The sequence below is a fragment of the Mixophyes fleayi genome, chromosome 3 (assembly GCF_038048845.1).
Source record: "Mixophyes fleayi isolate aMixFle1 chromosome 3, aMixFle1.hap1, whole genome shotgun sequence".
In the NCBI taxonomy this organism is placed as follows: domain Eukaryota; kingdom Metazoa; phylum Chordata; class Amphibia; order Anura; family Limnodynastidae; genus Mixophyes; species Mixophyes fleayi.
The window spans coordinates 113985483-114005949 of NC_134404.1; the positions used below are offsets into that span (position 1 = coordinate 113985483).

The 20467-nt window shown below is 40.0% G+C and overlaps 1 long non-coding RNA gene across 2 annotated transcripts in view; it reads right to left on the reverse strand.

Annotated features, from left to right (window-relative positions):
* Positions 1 to 202: 202 nt before the first annotated feature.
* Positions 203 to 20467, reverse strand: part of LOC142143909 (uncharacterized) — a 66826-nt gene continuing 46561 nt past the window's right edge. Inside the window, exons 2-4 of one of the 2 annotated variants that reach the window (XR_012689593.1) lie at positions 14950 to 15025; positions 1806 to 1976; positions 203 to 277 (exon numbers count right to left, since the gene is read on the reverse strand). This is a non-coding gene — a long non-coding RNA (uncharacterized LOC142143909). The other variant, XR_012689592.1, reaches the window with a different exon arrangement.

The window sequence follows — 20467 nt, forward strand, 5'->3', positions numbered from 1 at the left end:
AGTGTATTTTCCATAACTACTTTGTATGGCCATCATGATGGAAACCTGTGACATTTTTAAGTCTGTCTACTTTAATTGACCATGTGTGAAATAATGGTTTTGTAAACAGTACAATGGACATCTAAATGTTAGAAAATGATGTCAATCCTTTTATGTCAATACTTACCATCTACCAAGGCATCCACGTCTTGGATGTCTGCCGCCACGGCCTCCAACACCTCCTCCTCTGCCTCCACCACCTCCACCCTGGCCGCTGGGGCACCACGGCTCTGACTGCCTGTTTGAATAAGTATAACACATTAGTTTCTTGAAAAATGTTCTCCCTGTTGCACAATTACCTAAAGGTAGTCATATAATAATGTGAACGGACATTGAGCTCCTCCAAGAGCTGTGGTTTGCGCCATTGTAAATCACTCCACCACCGCTGCTGTTGTACTACAGACATGCGGCAGTGTAATTACAACCATATGATGTGGCAAACTATTCGGTAGGGCTGCAGCTTCATTTCATTAGTCACGTATCTCCCACTGGGCATGCTATCCATGACCTCCGCCAATACAAGCAGCTCTCTACGGGCAAAAATAGCAGACCTCATTTTCCTTCTTAGCTCTACCTCTTAATATTTTAAAGTATTCAACTGTGTCCTTAGTTCTGTAAGTACATGTGGGCGTGCTTACGACAGTCGCGGTTCTCTTTGCAAAATGTCGGCTTCTCATTCATTCCTCCTATCCAAGCAAACAGGGGGCGGCCCAATGGAAACAGTACTCCTTTATTTGCAATTACAGGCACTATATTTATAAGTGTACTAGTTTTTGACAAAGCTGAGTTGTAAATGCAACTGTATAAATAAAGTGTAACATTTTGAGTTAACTACCAGAAAAAGCATACAGTAATTTACTTATGTTTCTGAAATTTAAATCATAACTTGGTGATATGGTTTTGATAAGGTTGAAAGTAACACATATTTGGGGCCCTAATTTGCCTCACGAATCTGCCCCTATCCTCATCACAAACTTACAGAAAAATTAAATTTTAGGCAAAAGACAGGGTACAGTGGTGTTATTTACATCTATGAGACAAATGCAGAAAGACAGTGCTTTTCAACGAATAGTGCTGAAATAAATAGAACAGAAAAAGCAATGTACATTTGGGATTCCTTGGCGTAGAGATGATATTTTAGGGCAAATGACCAAATTAGTACTCCAACACAAGAGATGTTCAATATTAAAGTACAACATTTGCCCAAAAAGGAGCCTTGTGACACCTCAATAGAGAGTGAGAGTGAAAGGGAGAATATGCCAGAGTTGGGTACACTACAGGAGCGGTTAGAGAGGTAGCAAGTGACCCAGGAGAGAACTGTCTATATGGACAATGGAGTGAAAGATGTGTAGGAGAAGAGGGTGTTAACCACTGTCCAAAGCAGCAGAGAGTTTCAGGAGAATAAGTATTGCAACAAAAAAAAATAATAATATTTATAGACACAATTACAGTTATCAAATTAAACATGAGAACAAACTGAAAATAACAACTTCTTTGTAAACTAAAAGTTATAAACACATGAATGTTGGTTTAATCCCATTGGCTAGAAGTGTTGCAAGGCAGGTCATGCTGGAACCCATCAAGCCCATCTTCTTTCTCTGTTTAAAATATGAGAAGAAATAAACCTTAGTCCATTTGGAAATCAAAAATTCATTGACTGTACTTGTACACATCTATACTTTCAAGCAGTAAAATCTACAATCTGTTGCCTTAACTGTAACACAGGTCCCCCAATAACCAAAAAGAAACAACAACTAGATAGTTACAAGCTGCAAAAAGCAACTCCTCCATGTCTTGATCTTTCTGCATGAAATGAAACTTGCCAATCCTCTTTGATTACGGAATATTTTTAAGGTGAGGCAGACATGTCCCAGCTAAGGCCTGGTAGTACATAAAGGAAAGCCTTTAGTTTGGTCTATTTCTGGAGGGCTGGAGATCTGTTGGATAGACATGCAACATGGAAAATTTCCAAAACCACATAAAAAGTTTATTAATAGATATAAGAATGAAAAGCTTAACACCCCCCCCCCCCCAAAAAAAGTGGGTTACAATTGTTAAGACAAAAACACACATTACATATAAAAAGAGAGATGCACTGTTATTGTGTAACATAAAATATCTTACAAACACAAACATTTAAAGTGTCTATAAAAGAAAACTAAAATAGAAATCTCAGTACAAATAAAAGACCACTATTCACATCCCCAGCAGAAAAACACACTATAGGGTCATAACCAACTTCAAGTAGGCATGAATCAGTCTTTTATAGTGGATTGTAATGAGACAAGTATATGCAGGTGTATAGGCCCACTGAGGTATCAGATGACGAGATCTGATGCTGGGTCTATGCAATGCTGTTTATGAAAATCTGTTGTTTCCTTTTATACTGATTAAAACATGTTTGTGTTTATTTCTGAATGCAAATTAATCTGATATGCATTAGCATAGACTTTCTTATTTTAATTTTTAAAAACCAAAACATGATCCTTTAGGTCTGTTACTAATAACGTGTGTGCAATTGTTCATTTAATTATGGTCATTAAGACTTTAGAATGCCACTAGTGGCTGTGTTGTATGTGTGTTTCAATCTGAAATATGCCTTACTGGTTAGAGAAATGAGCTGGCAACAGCAGGGTCATGAGTTCAAATCCAGAATCATGCCTGTATCTGTGCTGACTTTGTATATCTCCATGTTTCAGTGGCTGTACTCCAATGTGTCACTTATAGAAGAGTACGCTAGTAACTGGTTTTAGAGTATTATACATACTTATGAATGCAATTGTATTAGCTGTTAAATCCGCATCCACGTTTATTTAAATTTTAACATTTTCTGTGACACATTTTTCGTGATGGAGAACAAGAGAATGTTTGTGTGTAATTCTTTATTGTCTATCCTTAAACCTGCATGTGGGCAGTAATGCATGTGTTGTGTTTGGAATTTCCATATCCAAATATTTAAACTGTGCATGTACAAAGGATTTAGAGCTCTTTTGAATTGTTAATAAAAATATAATTGATTGGTTGTTACATTAATTAAAATTAATAAACTAAAACTGTTTGTTATGAGAGACATTGATGCTCAGCCTGTCCTTCTAGTCTATTACATGCACATATTGTTTTCACTCGCACGTTGGCGTAGTAGTTAGACAATCCACTTTTCATTAATGGGTTCATTAATTTGATTCCAGCTACATTTTGTGGAGTATGGATAAATTGCATGTTGAAAATTGTATGCAGCTACAACACAGAAAAGCAGCTGTTCGAAAGAACTTGAGTGCAAAGACATAGGAAATATCCACAGATGAAAGCTAAAAAAAACCTAAGTGCCAAAATACAATCATTTTTAAGTCCTATTATTATTATTATTATTATTATTATTATTATTATTATTATTATACATAACTGAATTTTCATATCCAAATATTTAAAATGTGTATGTACCAAGGATTTATGTCTCTAATATTACAAAGTATAATTCATGACATTAATAAAAATTAAAAAAGGGAAAAAGATTATGAGAGAAGTTGATGATCAGCTTTTCCTTCTAGTCTATTTCATGCACATATTGTTTCCACTTGAACATTGGCTTAGTGGTTAGCCAATCCACCTTTCAACAGTGGAGACCTGAGTTCAAATCCTCACCTATGCACTTATCTCTCTGGAGTTTATATATCCTCCCCATGTTTGTGTGAATTTCCTATGTATCCCTTCTGTAAGAGTACGCTTTAACTTCGCACAAATTCTCCAAACAATTTGAACAAATCAAGCTGCTTGATTTACAGCTTGCTTTCATATTCTTAGTACCGTATTATTAGGCGTTTTTTTCTAAAATCTTAGTTTGTGTGAAACCCGGATTTGCTGGAATGCCGGAGCGCCGGAATGAGTCAGCTTACTATAGCGCCCTCTGCTGCATTTTGTTCTGCTACACAGATATCACAGATATTTTCTCTGTAATATGTGGAACAACTTTTCAACATACTATATTGCATATATATTGTATTGTGTGTATAAATATATATATATCTATATATATATATATAGATATATATACACAAAACACAATATATCTGCTATATAATGGAATGCTGAGTGCATTCCCCATCCATTCCGGTTGCCGGAATGGGGCTAAGAGTATCCTAACCGTCTACTCCGGCTGCTGGAATGGGTCTGCCAGTACCTTAGCCTTCCATTCCAGCAGCCAGGATGGATGGGTAATGCATTTAGCGCTTTATTCCGGCAGCCGGAATGGATGGGGAATGCACTCAGCACTCCATTACTACATACATTAAGGCAGCTAGAATGGATAACTAGATTGTATAGCTGGGATATACAATATATATGCAATATAATATGTGTAATAGTTGTTCCACATATTACAGAGAACATATCTCTGTAGCAGAACAAAATGCAATATGCAGGCATAGAAAACACAGCAAGCTTTACTCAAGACACCAAGCAGCAGAGGGCGCTCTAGTAAGCTGACTCATTCCGGTGTTCCGGCATTCTGGCAGTTCCTAGTTTAACCTAATCCACAAATATCAGCACATAACTGTTGAAACATCAACCACTGTACATTGCAATTTATTACAATTGTGGTTGTAATTAAAAAGAGGTTGCTTTTTTTAAAAAAAATACACAGGGTATGATTCATTAAGGAACTTAGGCAAGAAATTTCTTACTTAAGTCTCCTCGACAAAACCATGTTAAAATGAAAGGGGTGAAAATTAGTTTTCTATTTTGCACATAAGTTTAATACTGTCTGTTTTTTTTAAGCCCACAATCAATAGTGAAATAATTATTTAATTGGTACAATATACAGGGTCTCTTCCTGGTTGGGTATGACAACAATGTTAGCTTTAGTGGTTACCAGGTCAAAGGCCACCCCTTGTAAGATCCGATTAAACAGATCTGCGAGTTTGGGGATGAGGAAGTTAGAGTAGAGTATTCCTTGTAATAATGGAAAGTGAAACCACCTGGGCCATGAGCAGAAGATGTGTTCCATGATTTAATTGCTTGCTGAATTTCTTCCAGTGAAATGTCCTCATTTATAAATCGACTGCTCTCTAGGAATAATTTATGTAAAGTTTTAGTTTTTAGATAATCATCTATAAGCTCTATATGACCGTTTAGGGAAGAGGGGGAAGGGGTCCCTGCATACAGCTTTTAAAGAAAAATCTTACCAAGCTCTAGCAGCCATGAGACACCTGGGGACTCACCCTGATACAAGTTAGAATTAATTAATGTAAAGAACTAGAAATGGAGTGAAGATTGTCTTGAAAGTGACATGCAATTCAACCAATAGGGTAGCAGATCTGAATTAGGGATTCCTGCACAAATTCAAGACTGGTTGTATGTTAACATTGCTTATCAAGTTATAAAGTTTAAATCATTTTTCCATTACATCTTTTGTCTCCGTTGTCAGTCTATCTTTGTGCTAGTATTTATTGTTTGTAATCTTGATAACCTGATACAGATGATAAAGTCCTAGCTCTGTCATTTGTGGTCCACAGTCAGCAGCCTTATATACTCACACCAACACTACACAGTACTTCTCTTTACTCTCTTTCAGACACAATAACCATTACCCACTGAATTGAAAATCACATTCACTGTCTGGGCTATAACTAAAAGAAAGTTGAGTCTCATTAAGTTGTCTCTTCTTGTCACTATTAAAGAGGAATTCAGGGCCCCAGTACAACAACTTCATAGGGCCCCCCTTACAGTTGAGCGTGTAAAAAAATTTTGCACCGGCACAATTTTTTTATGTTGATCTAGTCACACTATTTGGGACGTGGCTATGCATCATTGAGGTGTGGCTAGCAGGTGAAAAGTGCTAGGCCACCCTCCTATACAAAAAAAACCTGCATTGTTGTGTACACCATTGACACAAGGGTGCAGTGCCCGCTTGCCGGGTGTGACATATGTCCCAGTACTCCTGACTTTCAGGACATCTAGCATCTTAGTGTAGTATAGAAAGAATGCATTGTGTACATAAACAGTTCACAGTCTTGGCCTGCCCCTTACATTGGGCAGAACAGTCACTAAAAATTGTTCTTCTCACTTTCACCACCTGTGGCTGCTGCTTTCTTTAGTTGCGGCTTGTCTGGGTCCTGGAATGTTGGGGGCCCTATTTGGGAAAAAAAATGGCTACATTTAGAAAATTACAACCAGCCCCGGCGTTAAATCAATAACCCCGACAAGTAATAATTAGGCCTTCCTCCAGCCCCATTAAAATAATAGTATTCCCATTTAATAAATAAACCTATATCCCTTTCAGCAAACAGCTCCAGCAATAAATATAAATAAATATACATATTTCCCGCAACCATCACTGCCATTAAATAATTCATACTCACATTTAATAATGAGACCTCCTTCTTCCCAAACTCACCCCTGCATTCAATAGCCCCCAAACCATCCCATCTTAAATTAATAGTCCCCACTATTAAATTGCCCCACCATCACCCCACAAACAAAATAGCACCAATTAAATAGCCACCACCTACCTCACACACACTACATTGCCACAAGCCCCCTGTGCCATCACATACACATTACTGTGCCCCTTCATCACAACTACACTGTGCCTCCTTATGATCACACTTCGCCCTCCATGCTGCTTTTCCCCCACTTTTTCATCACTCTGTGCCTACCCCCTCTTCTTCATCACTCTGTGCCTCTCTCCAGCCCCCCTTCTTTATCACTTTGTGCCGTTCTCCCTCCCTTTATCACTCTGTGCCTTTCTCTCCCCTTTATCACTCTGTGCCTCTCTCCCCCCATTTTATCACTCTGTGCCTCTCTCCCCCCCTTTATCACTCTGTGTCTCTCTCCCCCCTTTATCACTCTGTGCCTCTCTCCCCCCTTTATCACTCTGTGCCTCTCTCCCCCCCTTTCTGTATCACTCTGTGCCTCTCTCCCTCCCTTTCTGTGTCACTCTGTGCCTCCCCCTTTCTGTATCACTCTGTGCCTCTCCCCCCCTTTCTGTATCACTCTGTGCCCCCCTCCCCTTTTCTGTATCACTCTGTGCCTCTCCCCCGCCCTTTATCACTCTGTGCCTCTCTCCCCCATTTCTGTATCACTCTGTGCCTCTCTCCCTCCCCTTTCTGTATCACTCTGTGCCTCTCTCCCCCCCTTTCTGTATCACTGTGTGCCTCTTTCCCCCCCTTTATCACTCTGTGCCTCTCTCTCCCCCATTTATCATTCTGTGCCTCTCTCCCCCCCTTTCTGTATCACTCTATGCCTCTCTCCTCCTTTCTGTATCACTCTGTGCCTCTCCCCCCCCTTTCTGTATCACTCTGTGCCTCTCTCACACCTTTCTGTATCACACTGTCCCTTTCTGATTTTCTCCCCTTGCCTCTCCACTCCTTTACTTACCTTCTATTAGCTTCTTTCATCTCTTCTCTTCTTTCTTCTCTCTTCTGTCTTCTTTCGTGGTCCTCTCTGCGCCGCTCCTCATCACTGAATTTCAGGCGTGACTTAATGACGTCACGCCTGACATCCAGTGTGAACGGAGAAGAGAGGAGGGACACGGTGCCGCGATCAGGTGAGTTGTTTGTTTTTTCTTACACTATCCAGCTCCCCCCACCAACGAGCGAGTCAGAGCTCCTAGTCCCCGGCAGTGGGGGCCCAGGCCCCCTGGCATGTCCGGGCCCGGGTAAATAGTACCCGCACCCCCCCTCTCGGTGGCCCTGCCTACACCACCTGATAGAATAGTAATAAGAGGAAACTGTTGGAAGCACAGCATTTACAGCATATTACAGTACTTTTTTTGACCATATTGAATACATCTTTGTAACATTCAAACTCTAGGTTGGAAAAATTATGTGAACCCCTAAGCTAATGATTTTTACGTAAGTTAGTTGGCATTAAGATTTATCTCACAAGGAGTCCAATCAATAATACGAGATTGGAGGTGCTGGTTAGAATTGTTCTGCCCTATATAAACCACTCACACTTTTGGAGTTTGTTATTCACAGGAAGCTGATGTGAAATATGCCTCAAACAAATGGGATCTCAGAAGACCTAAGATTTAGAAATTTTGAATTACATAAAGCTGGAAAGGGTTAAAAAAGTATCTCTAAAAATAAAGTCTGTATAGATGAAGAAAGTTCAGCATCCAGGAGGAAATGGCAGAGAGGCAGCAGGACAACTTAGTGAGGATGAAAGGGTAGAGTACAGGAGAAGAGAGGTAGATTTGGGTGTCATTGACTCAATGAAGAGGTGTACAAAGAAAAAAGCAGAGGGTCAAATACCGGGGGTGCCAGAGTAAGAGACAGAGAAGGGGCAGTTAGAGAGATAGGTGTTAAACAGGGTTAGAGGTTAGAAAAGCCCATGGAGTGAATGGTGTGCAGTAGGAGAGGGTTATTGAAAGTACCAAAGGCTGCAGATAGGTCCAATAGGATGAGAAGAGTTGTGGCCTTTATATTTGGCAAATAAATAATCATTATTGACTTTAGCTAGGGCAATTTCTGTTAAGTGGAGGGGGCGGAAACTGGATTGGAGAGGATCAAGGAGGGAGTTGTCGGGAAGGTAGTTAGTGAGATGACTGTAGACTGGCCGTTCATGCAATTTAGAAACAAAAGGGAAAAGAGTGATCGGGCAGTAACTGGACAGGGTGGTGGGATCAAGATTAGTTTTTCTAGAATGGGTGAGCTAGGAGCATCTTTGAAGTAAGAGGGGAAAATTGCAGAGGAGAGGGAGAAGTTAAAGAGGTGGGCCAAGCTGCTGGCAAGAGGGATTTGTGGAAGTGAGAGGTGATGGGTTCAAGGGGCAGGGAAAAGCGTGAGAGAAGTGGGGCAGAATGAGAACATAGGATGGTGGTTTGAGGGCAACGGGGGGGGGGATGCAGAGGGGGATATGACAGAAGTGGGAGAAGATTTCTGATGGCATTAATTTTGGTGAAGAAGAATGTAACAAAGTCAGAGGCAGAAATGGAGGGTGGAAGGGGAAAAGGGGGAGAGAAAAGTAAGGAGTTGAAAGCGGCAAAGGGGCGACAAGGGTTGTATGACTGGGAAATAATGAGGGATTTAAAGACGGATTGTTTGGCTATGTAGAGGGCAGAGCAGTAGGAGGAGAATAGGAGCTTGAAATGGAGAAGATCTGCCAGGGAACGAGATTTCCTCCAGTGGAATTCTGCAGTAGGTGAACATAATTTGAGGAAACATGTGAGTTTAGCGTGCTAAGGTTGGGGGTTGGGATGGCGGAGGGAAACCACAGTGGTGGGGCAGGCAGAGTGGAGGGCAGAAGAGAGGGTGTGGCTATAGAGGGAGGTTGCCAGGTTGGGACAGGTCAGATTGCTTATCAGGAGAGAAGAGTTTCATGGGAGGAGGAAAAGACTGCAGGTTACAGAGTGTCAAGATTACGCCGAGTGAGAGTGTGGGGGGGGGGGGGTAAGGGAGATGAGGAGAGCGTGAAGGAGATGAGATGATCATCAGAAAGAGTGAATGGATATATGGTAATGTCAGAAAGAGTGTAAAGTGTGAGAAGACAAGTGAATAGAGTGGCCAAAACAGTGGGATGGGGAGGAGGTCCATTGTGAAAGGCTAAAAGATGATGAAAGAGCAAGTAGTTTAATTGAACTCGAGTCTGAAAGGTAATTGATCAGGATGTTGAAGTTGTCCAGGAAGATAGGGTGGAGGTCAGATGTGAGGTACTGAGGGAACCAAGCTGCAAAGTTATCAAGGAATTGGGAAGTGGGCCGGGGGGCAGTAAATGACTGCAAAACAGAGATTAAAAGGTTAAAAGAGATGAATGGAGGGGATCTCTAAAGAGGAGAACATTAAGAAAGGCTCAGGAGGGATGAACAGGAAAGTGCAGGTGGGAGAAAAGAGAATGTCCACACCACAGGACGGTCACCAAGCTTGAGGCAATGGGTGAAGGAAAGGTCCCCATAAGAGAGAGCAGCAGGGGAAGCAGTATCAGAGGAGGAAAACCTGGTTTTGGTGATGGTAAGGAGGTTAAGAGGGTTGGATATGAAGAGATTATGGACAGAGGGCAGTTTATTACAGATGGATCTGGCATTTCAAAAAGCAAAGGAGAAAGGGAGAGTGGGAAGTGGGGAAATGTGAATGAGATTGGATGGTTTGCAAGTGAGCAGGGGTGTGCTGGTTTAGGATGCAGAATAGAGCAGGGGTAGAGTTTGGGTATAGGATGTGGGCAAGGAGGCATGCTGTGGGGAAAGGGAGAGGGGTGGAGAGATGGCGGGAGGAAGAAACAGTAATACACAGTGTAACAATGGGCAATACAGTATTGACAGCATACAACTGTACTTATAGTGCAGCAATGGTTCAGAGGGAGACCAATACCCAAAGATAGAGAGTAGGAGAATGTCCAGGTGGCGGGGGTGAGAGCATGGGGAGAAAGTTATGAGGAGAATCCATGGTTAAGTATAAGGAGGTTCAGGAGGTCAGTAGTAATTATCTTGCATGTGAGCAGGGAATGGGCAACAGGTTTGGAGGTAGTGGGAAAAGATCGTGGGAGTCTGGTGAAAAGTAAGGGTGTGCACCGGGCACTTTTAGTGTTTTGGGTTTTGGGTTCTGATTAGCTTAAGGTTTTGGGTTCTGATTTGTTTTGCCAAAACACCTGACGAAAGGTTTTGGTTCTGATTTAGGGTTTTGGGTTCTTATTTATTTTTAAAAAAGCATAAAAAGCGCTAAAATCCAGTTTTTGGTTTTTTTTTACACTCCTACGCTATTATTAACCTCAATAACATTCAATAACAATCATTTCCACTAATTTCCAGTCTATTCTGAACACCTCACACCTCACAATATTGTTTTTAGTCCAAAACTTTACACCGAGGTAGCTTTCTGGACTGCATAGTGGAGTGGCCCCGGTACCCAATTTGGTACCGGGGCCACAATACCTCCTCCAACTGGTCTCAATTCCACTGCACATATGGCTGCTCCTCCATCCTCTGCAGCATATAGAGAGTGGAGTTCTAGCGCGTCAATACCTCTTGTTTTCGATCATGACAGTGCATTTTAATTATTTTTGGATTTGGCCCCAACACTGAATGTAGTTTAATATCTGATACGCAGCTATCTGGACTGCGTAGTGGAGTGGCCCCGGTACCCAATTTGGTACCGGGGCCACAATACCTCCTCCAACTGGTCTGAATTCCACTGCACAGATGGCGGACACCGGATGCACGTCTAACACCAACATAGCTGTTAAGGCCGCAGTTATCCGCTTTGCCATAGGATGACTACTGTTGTACTTTGTGCTCATGGCAAACGACTGTTGGACGGTCACATAATGCCAAAAAAAGAGGTGCAAGATGGAATTGTCCTTGGGCCCTCCCACCCACCCTTATGTTGTTGAAAGAGAACATGCACACTTTAACAAACCAATCATTTCAGCGAAAGGGCCTACCAAACAACTGAGGCTGAAATGATTGGTTTGTTTGGGCCCCCACACCAAAAAAGCTATTTATCTCTCCCTGTACAAACTAAACTGGCTCTACTGAGGCAAGATGTCGTCCTCATCCTCATCCTCTGATTCCTCTCCCCCTTCAGTGTGTACTTCCTCCTCCTCACACATTATCAATTCGTCCCCGCTGGACTCCACAACCACAGGTCCCTCTGTAGTATCTGGAGGCCAGTGCTGTACTTCATTGAGGAATTGAAAATTCATTTTTATGAACATCATTTTTTCAACGTTCTGCGGAAGCAACCTCCTTCGCCGCTCACTGACCAGGTTACCCGCTGCACTAAAAACTCTTTCGGAGTAAACACTAGAGGGGGGACAACTCAGGTAACTTGGGACTGCACAAACAATGAACGTAGTAATAGAAATGGCAGTTCCTCTTTTTTGGGACTGCACAAACAATGAACGTAGTAATAGAAATGGTAGTTCCTCTTTTTTTGGACTGCACAAACAATGAACATAGTAATAGAAATGGCAGTTCCTCTTTTTTGGGACTGCACAAACAATGAACGTAGTAATAGAAATGGCAGTTCCTCTTTTTTGGGATCGCACAAACAATGAACGTAGTAATAGAAATGGCAGTTCCTCTTTTTTGGGATCGCACAAACAATGAACGTAGTAATAGAAATGGCAGTTCCTCTTTTTTGGAACTACAGAAACAATGAACGTAGTAATAGAAATGACATTTCCTCTTTTTTGAAATTACAGAAACAATTAATGTAGTAATAGAAATGGCAGTTCCTCTTTTTTGGAACTACAGAAACAATGACCGTAGTAATAGAAATGGCAGTTCCTCTTTTTTGGAACTACAGAAACAATGACCGTAGTAATAGAAATGGCAGTTCCTCTTTTTTGGAACTACAGAAACAATGAACGTTGTAATAGAAATGGCAGTTCCTCTTTTTTGGAACTACAGAAACAATGAATGTAGTAATAGAAATGACAGTTCCTCTTTTTTTGGACTGCACAAACAATGAACGTAGTAATAGAAATGGCAGTTCCTCTTTTTTGGGACTGCAAGAATATATTGCTCTATAATATTTTTTATACTTTTTGAATAATTTTTTTATATTTTTTTTAAAAAAAAGTGGGGGTATTTTTTTAAATTTTTTAAATGATTTTTGGCTAATTAACAAATTGCTATGGACTTATCAGAAACAAATACAGGACAAAAGCACCACTGGAATCAGCAGCACAGACATTGGCCAAAGCACCACTGGAATCAGCAGGACAGAGCACTGGAAAAAAGTACTGCTGGACTCAGCAGGACAAAGCACCACTTGACTAAAGTAATCAGCAGGACAGAGCACTGGACAAAGTACTAATGGACTCAGCAGGACAAAGCACCACTTGACTAAAGTTATCAGCAGGACAGAGCCCATCAACCTCCCTCTTCAGTAACCACAGGGAGAATGAAGATGGCGGCCGCGAGCGGGGCATTTATGAGATCAGAGTCTCGCGAGATCCGACACGAGACTTGGATGTCATAGCCTCGTTTTGCATTCCTTGGGCGGCCGGAAGTACCCGAATAGTGCTCGGATCCCGTCGGATTCGCACTGTTCGGGTGGGCTCGGATTAGCGAAATCCGAGCCCGCTCATCTCTAGTGAAAAGGAATGTAATGGAGATCTGGGGCCTGATTCATTAAGGATCTTAACTGAAGAAATTTCTTATTTCAGTCTCCTGGACAAAAGCATTTTACAATGCAAGGGGTGCAAATTAGTATTCTGTTTTGCAGATAAGTTAAATACTGACTGTTTTTTCATGTATCACACAAATAATTGATAGCTTATTTGTACACTGAAATTTAAAGTTGATATTTGTGTGCTACATGAAAAAACAGTCAGTATCTAACTTATGTGCAAAACAGAATGCTAATTTGCACCCCTTGCATTGTAACATGGTTTTGTCCAGGAGACTGAAATAAGAAGTTTCTTCAGTTAATGAATCCTTAATGAATCAGGCCCCTGATGAGGAAAGTAGGTGAAGAAAGCAGAATCATGGAGGTCCAGTAAAGAGGAGAGTCTATTAATGGTGAAAATAGAGGTTGTGGATAAGAAAGGCATCCACATTTAGGGTGGGAGGGAAAACCAGTGCAGAGATCGAGTACAGGGAAGGTGCTGGAAGTGAGGAGGCAGCAGGAGGAGGAGGGTATGATGGCCAAAGTGGAGCTGAGAGGGTTCCAGGGCTGTCTGGTGCATTGGCAGAGGCTAGAGCAAGGAGGTCAACGGGAGAAGGACTTCTGCATATGGAGCCCGAAATGTTGAGAGCTGGAACTGGAAGCAGGTGAAACAGGGCGTGGCAGCAGCCAGAAATGGAGATGCTGTCCCGATCTGTACTGCATTACCCACCAGAGAAGAAACGCAACAGGAGCTCACAGGAATCAATGGGTTGGCGTGGATAGGAAATCATCAGGTCGGCATGGGAGGCGTGGATGGAGACCTCATTGCCGGACAGGGGTGCGAGGCTAGGCCGATTCCACGCCCTCAATTACTGAAATGTATACAGAGCAGTTGAAGGCAGCAGGAGGTCAACTAAGACATCAGAGACAGGTGAGGAGGGCATCTGATTAAGTCTGGGGCTACCCCAAATGAATTTGGGGCCCAGAATGAAAGTACATACTGGGCCCCAGTGGAGAGCATGCTTAACACGATCCAGGAGCTGGAAATTAGATTTGTGTTGCAGTTCCCCCTTTTTGTAGACAGTCAGCCAATTGTAATCTTTTGGCAAGCCTCTCTATTTTGTATTTGTAAGCCAGACAATAAGGTGACCCATGATAATTGCCTTATGAGCATCCCAGATGGTTATAGATAAATTTGATTTCTGTTTTCCATTTATATTTTAGGGATACAAAATTAATTTGGTAACATAAAAGCAACATTTGGCTGATAAAGAGTATGTGGTATAAATGTATGTTAAGGCTAAACCTTTCATTAAACAGAGATGTCGAAAACCATATTTTCTTCTACCTCTCCCTTTCTCGCACCCTTCTCCCTCCCTCCTTTCCGTTTACTAACCTAGTTAAGATTTAAGTTTTATGTAAAATGAGTAATTTTAAATGTGATATTGTCTATTGTAAGGTTATCTTTAATGTCAGGCTCCGAACTTTGAATATATATTCCCCACTATCCACTCATCTGTTATTTCCTCTCTTATGCCCCATCCCTCCCTTCTTCCCACTCTTGCCATAACCTTCCTCACCCACCTTTTTCTTCTCTTTCTTCCCTAACTCTATTTTAACTTACCCCTTCTATTCTGTTTCTCCACCCCCCTACACGTAACCTTTGTTTTTCTTTCTAAAATTGTTAAAATCTTATTTGTACAGTTCACTGGTATAATATCTAATGTATGTTTTTGATGTATCCTGCTATTTCTGTACAATAAAAATTAAATTTTTTTAACAAAGCAATAATTGGCAACACAAAATTATTACAGCAACACAAAATTAATATTGTAACACACAACATTTATTTTCTTGTACAAACCTATTTTATGAAATATAAGTGATTCCTTTAGCTCAAAAATTATTTTGTAACTCTCTCCTGAACTTGAGATCCAAAACTAAAGTAACACAAAGGAAATTAAACAGATATTTATATTATATTACATATAAGTGTGAGATTTAAATGTGCTTTGAATTTAGTATAATACATTAAAATTTAGCTCCATCCATTACAAAATTTGCACTTTGTAGCTTATTGGTTATGCAAGTTTGCCATTGAATTATATGTTTCTATTCTTACCCTCAGCAAAATAATATGATTCATTTTTAAAATATGGAAGTAATTGAAATTTAAACCTGTAAATTGCTGACACTAAATCATCAAATAAAAAACACATTTCTGCTACTAGGTTGAAAATCACATAATTATAAAAAGTCAGAGGGGAGTACCAAGGAGATGACTCCCTACAGCCTGACTCAAAATCAGTCTTTAGGCCAGCCTGCCGACTTGGATAATAGAGTAGCTCACAGCCAAGACTGTAGCATGGCCCTCAAAACACTACGTTTGGGGGTGTACAGGGGTGAACGCAGGATTTAGAAGGGGGGGTGAGTCTGAATTCTACAGCAGCCGCGGCGCTGTCAAGCAGCATCCGCGGCAGTGCCGCAGACTCTTCTTTGACAGTGCCGCGGCTGCTGTACAGTATCGTTGGTTCACGGTGGGGAGGGGTTTCTGGAGAACCAGAAACCCCCCCTGCGTGCGCCACTGGTGTATACGGTGGTATACCATACAGGGATTCCTCCTACTGCCTTCATTGTAAAAATATCAAATTCCATTAACTTATATTCCCATTACATTACATCACCTATTCCAGGAGACCACCATCTCTAATCACGGTATCTATGTGCATCTCACATTTTGCTAAATACCTGGATATATTCAGTGTCTATTCTGTTGGTGATTTTCTACGCAGCTGAGGGGAAAATATTTTCCAGTGTTTGTCATATCCATGAGCGGAATTGTTTCAGTTATTCTGTGGCTCTAACTGTGTTCTATTGTAGCAATCTTATCATCGGAATTTAAATAGAGCACAGTGATCGGAGAGACTGTCTGGCATTCCAAGCCTATTGTTGTTACCATTTTCACTAACAGGAGATCTATTGTTTTTTTGCCATACATATAAAGATGGCTCATTCAGCATATTATATATACACATGATTCATCGTTTGTTAAACAAACCCTTTATCACAAGTATGTTTAACATCCAATTCTTTTATGCTATTTGGTTTTGTGATATCAAAACCAAACATTTAAAGCATTCCTATTTTGCAGCACTTTTTCCACACCTGCCTAAAACTTTTGCACGTTACTATATGTGTGTGTATGTGTGTGTGTGTGTGTGTGTATGTGTATATATATATATATATATCACAGCTATAGATTAATTGATTGTTCACCCAATTTGCTAAAGCAGCTTCTTAATGATATCATGCTGTGTTGGACACTTTGCAAACCATCTATAGAAGAGCATAATAATTACTCAAGCATATTAAAGATACTTATATTGTAGCTGAAAGAATTAATACAACAGTGATGCTCAAAGTATTTAGTAAAAGTGCATTGGTGATCTCATTTCAAATGTTATAGCACTTAAGTGTAAGGAACACTGTACTCGATGACCGTCATTAAAGATTCTAAATCCAATTTCTTCAGAAATCACTGCATCTGGTTGAGACTGCACTTCTCTCAGACATTCTTTATCATACAGCTCAGATAAAATCAGTTGTTATTAAGAATCTAAGTGCACCCCCACTTACTGAAAAATGAAAAACTTTATTAACAGACAGGAAAAAAATTTTAGTAAATCAATTTATGCAGCTGTAAATCTCCTGAATCCAAGAGTCAAAAGAATGAAAGTAGCATTGCGACTGCTTGTGACTTTTACACAAAACAAGCAACATGCTTTAGACTTAGTTACTTTCAAATGTTGCAGAATACAGAACATCTTCATTTGGTTGGAATGCATATCCCTCCTGCATCTTGGTGCAAGGCCTTTGCACGATGACTCTCGATTTTTGCCTACTTTAGATTCGTCTTTCTTCTGCAGCATGTGAAAAAACTGGTCTATGTTTGGAAATACCTACAACAATTCAAGAGATACACTCACATGTGAAAGAGTAGACAACTGAGTCTCAATCTGGACAACCTTAAGCTTTCAGAAGTTCATGAAGATGGTGAAAATGAAGAAGTCTAAATGCTAATAGTGACAGCTCAGAAGTTTCATGATGTGGCGATGATTTATAGTAAATGCAGAGGCAGATGCCCACCCAGCTCTGCCAGCCCCTGGCCTTATTATAGTATTACATTATTTTTCAATGAAGAACTCTCCAGTTACCGCCTCAGTTTATGTAGGGTTATGCTTATAAGGCAGTCTTAAGAAGCCATTTTTTTATCCTAGACTCTCATGCAAAAAGCAAGTTAATCAAAGTATAAATTAGTTAATTAACAAACGAGCTGGAAGTACAAAATACACAAAAAGGAATTGATTAAACAAATCTCCCAGATTAAAGATGAGCTACATGCAATTTCAGTAAGTACGATATAATTTGCTTTCTGTAAACTTAAATTTAAATTCTCTTAGAAAGGAAAAAAAACAGATGCTAGTTTCGCTAGCCAATTGATGCATTATAATTTGAATCATATTTTCTTTTTTCCTTTTAAATCCTTATGACAGATTGAATGAGATTTCCAGCAACTACTGACAACTCTACAATTGTAAAAGCCCATTCATGAACTTCTGAGCAAGCTGAATCTCTCCAAAGTAATCCCAGATCAAATTCACAAATTCAATACAGAATGCCATCTGTACACTCCCTAATAATAAATTAACTGGACCTGATGGCCTTTCTAATGTATAATATAAACATTTCAGTCACATATTAGTCCCTCCACTTTCATGACATTTCATGGTATAGTAAATATTTACCAGTTTTATAAAGAAATGTTGGCGCCATCATCCCAAAATCATATGTAGACCTTTTATAATTTCATTTCATTACTAATTTCTGATTCACCACCTTCAGCTAAAGAACATTTCATCAAGTAATGGGATTGATGGTAATCAAATCCAACCTATTTTTACTCCTCTAAGGGACAATAAAGTATAGGTGATTGTCACCCCGGCCATGAAATTCTAACTTAGGGATGGAGGCTATAGCTAAAAACAAATTGTATGATCATGTAGGTTCACGATTAGAAACCAGAGTAATTTTCTGAAAGTAGCTTTTTAATTGTTATAGCTCATTAATTATTCACTCAACACCACAACCAAAATCTAGTAAGGACAACTTCACTCCGACTGATGTGACGGAAGGGAGGTCCACTGTGTTATAATGAACTTTCAGTTAGTTTCACCTAAAACAGAAGTTGAGTAACTATACATCTACCGAACCAAAAGCCTGTTTTGAAGATGGAGTCACTACACAATCTTTATTCAGCATTAATTTTTGGAACACTGAGAGACTGAACCTCCCCATCAAAAGGAAAGAGAAATATATCACACCTCATGCGTTTCAACTTCTATGTAATGTTTTCTCCAGGAAATCAACTGGGCAGCAAAGGAGGAAACTAACTTGAAAGACACCTGGATTGGGGACTGTATTTATACATCATATGAAAAAAAAGGAACTACAATTTTTCTCTACAAGTCACTTATGTACACTATGGAGAGATAACTGATAGACCCTGAAGTCAATTATATTATTATATTGAATAATATATTATTGATGTGGCCATTGATCGGACAAAATATATGCTGGCTAATATACCGTATATGCCACCAACTACCTAATCATTCTTTTCTTACTACTATTGCTCAGAAGATTTTGGACTGGGGAGAGCACAACCTAATTGTTGGAGGTGACATCAACATGATCAGCAATCCATCCATGGACAGGTGGAAGGTGAGTGTTAAACACAATCTATGCATTCATTATTTTCTCAACACACACTTAGAACTGATTAATCCCTTAAAAAGTGACTTTTCCTTTTATTCAAAATCTCACTGGATACACTCCTGTATAGTTCTTCCCTACATTTTAAAAGGCCTACATCAATAATATAATTGTTCCTGACCAAGTCCCATTATCCAAAATATTAAAATTAGATGAGATTAAACAATTTCCAAGAAAATGGACAAATCCTGGGTATCTAAAGCTGGGTACACACTACACTGTATTCGTCCAATAATCGGCTGAAACAGCCGACATACAACCGCTCGTTCAAAAGTCGGGTCAGTGTGTACAGTTACACGATGGTCGAAAGTCTGCCCAAATGGACGATTGTCGCCTCATTTGGTTGGTCGTACCGTTAAATATTTTCGTTCCAATCTCGTTTCCGTTGTGTAGTGTGTATAAACTTCCGACCGATGTTGCTTCAGTGTGTACGAAATTGCAATCATTGCTCACGACAACATGGCTGTAAAAAGTCGCTAAAGGGACGTCCGCTCTTCCCTTTATCGTCCTAAACAAGGCTAGTGTGTATGCAGTCCATGGCCCGAGCGATCGGACCATCGATCGCATGTTAAATCGCTCGGCATAAAAAGTTGGTCGAAATTTCTGTAGTGTGTACCCAGCTTTAGCCAATCAGAGACATTCCATCAACAATATTAATCCATCAACTGTGAATTACAATACAGAACACTCAGAGAATCCCACTCTATTTTGCAGAAAATACAAAGCCTCGATGATAGGTCATATTATATTCATAGCAAAACCAAAGAGTTTACATACAAAATTTTAGGCCTGAGCACTGCCCTTACAGCAGGGTACAGGCGTAAAAGGCAAAACACTGCATCTAGTAAAGACAATTACTATAAAGTAAACACATTGATGATGATGATGATGATGATGATACTTTGCTCACCGAAAGAGCTCAGAGAAAACACAAATTTGTATGAAATACATTTTATAGTCGCAGCAAAAAAACAGGCAAATTACTTGCAAATTTGACCAAAGGAGCACAGAAAAAGAGCTGGGTCTTTTCTATCATCTGGGACAACAATAACACCATTGATCATACTACAATATGCAACACATTTATGTAATATTATAAGAATATATACACTCCTGAACAGGATAACAAAACATAAAGAATACAATTCAAATCCACTGAAACGTTAAGTAGAGGAGAGATTCGTCCTATAGGAGCATATCACAGAAAGTGGTTACCAATACTATCAAATTACTAGCCAATGGTCTGTCCTCTTACTAAATAGTGTTTGTGCAGAATATTATAAAAACCTAAAAGAATGTTAAGAAATAGAATCTCTTCTGTTTTTGTAATATGTCAGCTGTGCACTACTGCTGCAACCATGTGTAGGATCAAACCTACAGTTCACTGATTCAGCTGGTTGCTAGGTAAATAGCAACAAGCTTCTCTGCAACTCCCAGTCTGGCAGCTGTGCTATTACTTACCATATCCATGCAGCTAATTATCCTGCAGTGTCTGCTTTGCGCTGATATTGCCTTTATAAATCTCTTCCTGGCAGCATACCAATGCTGGT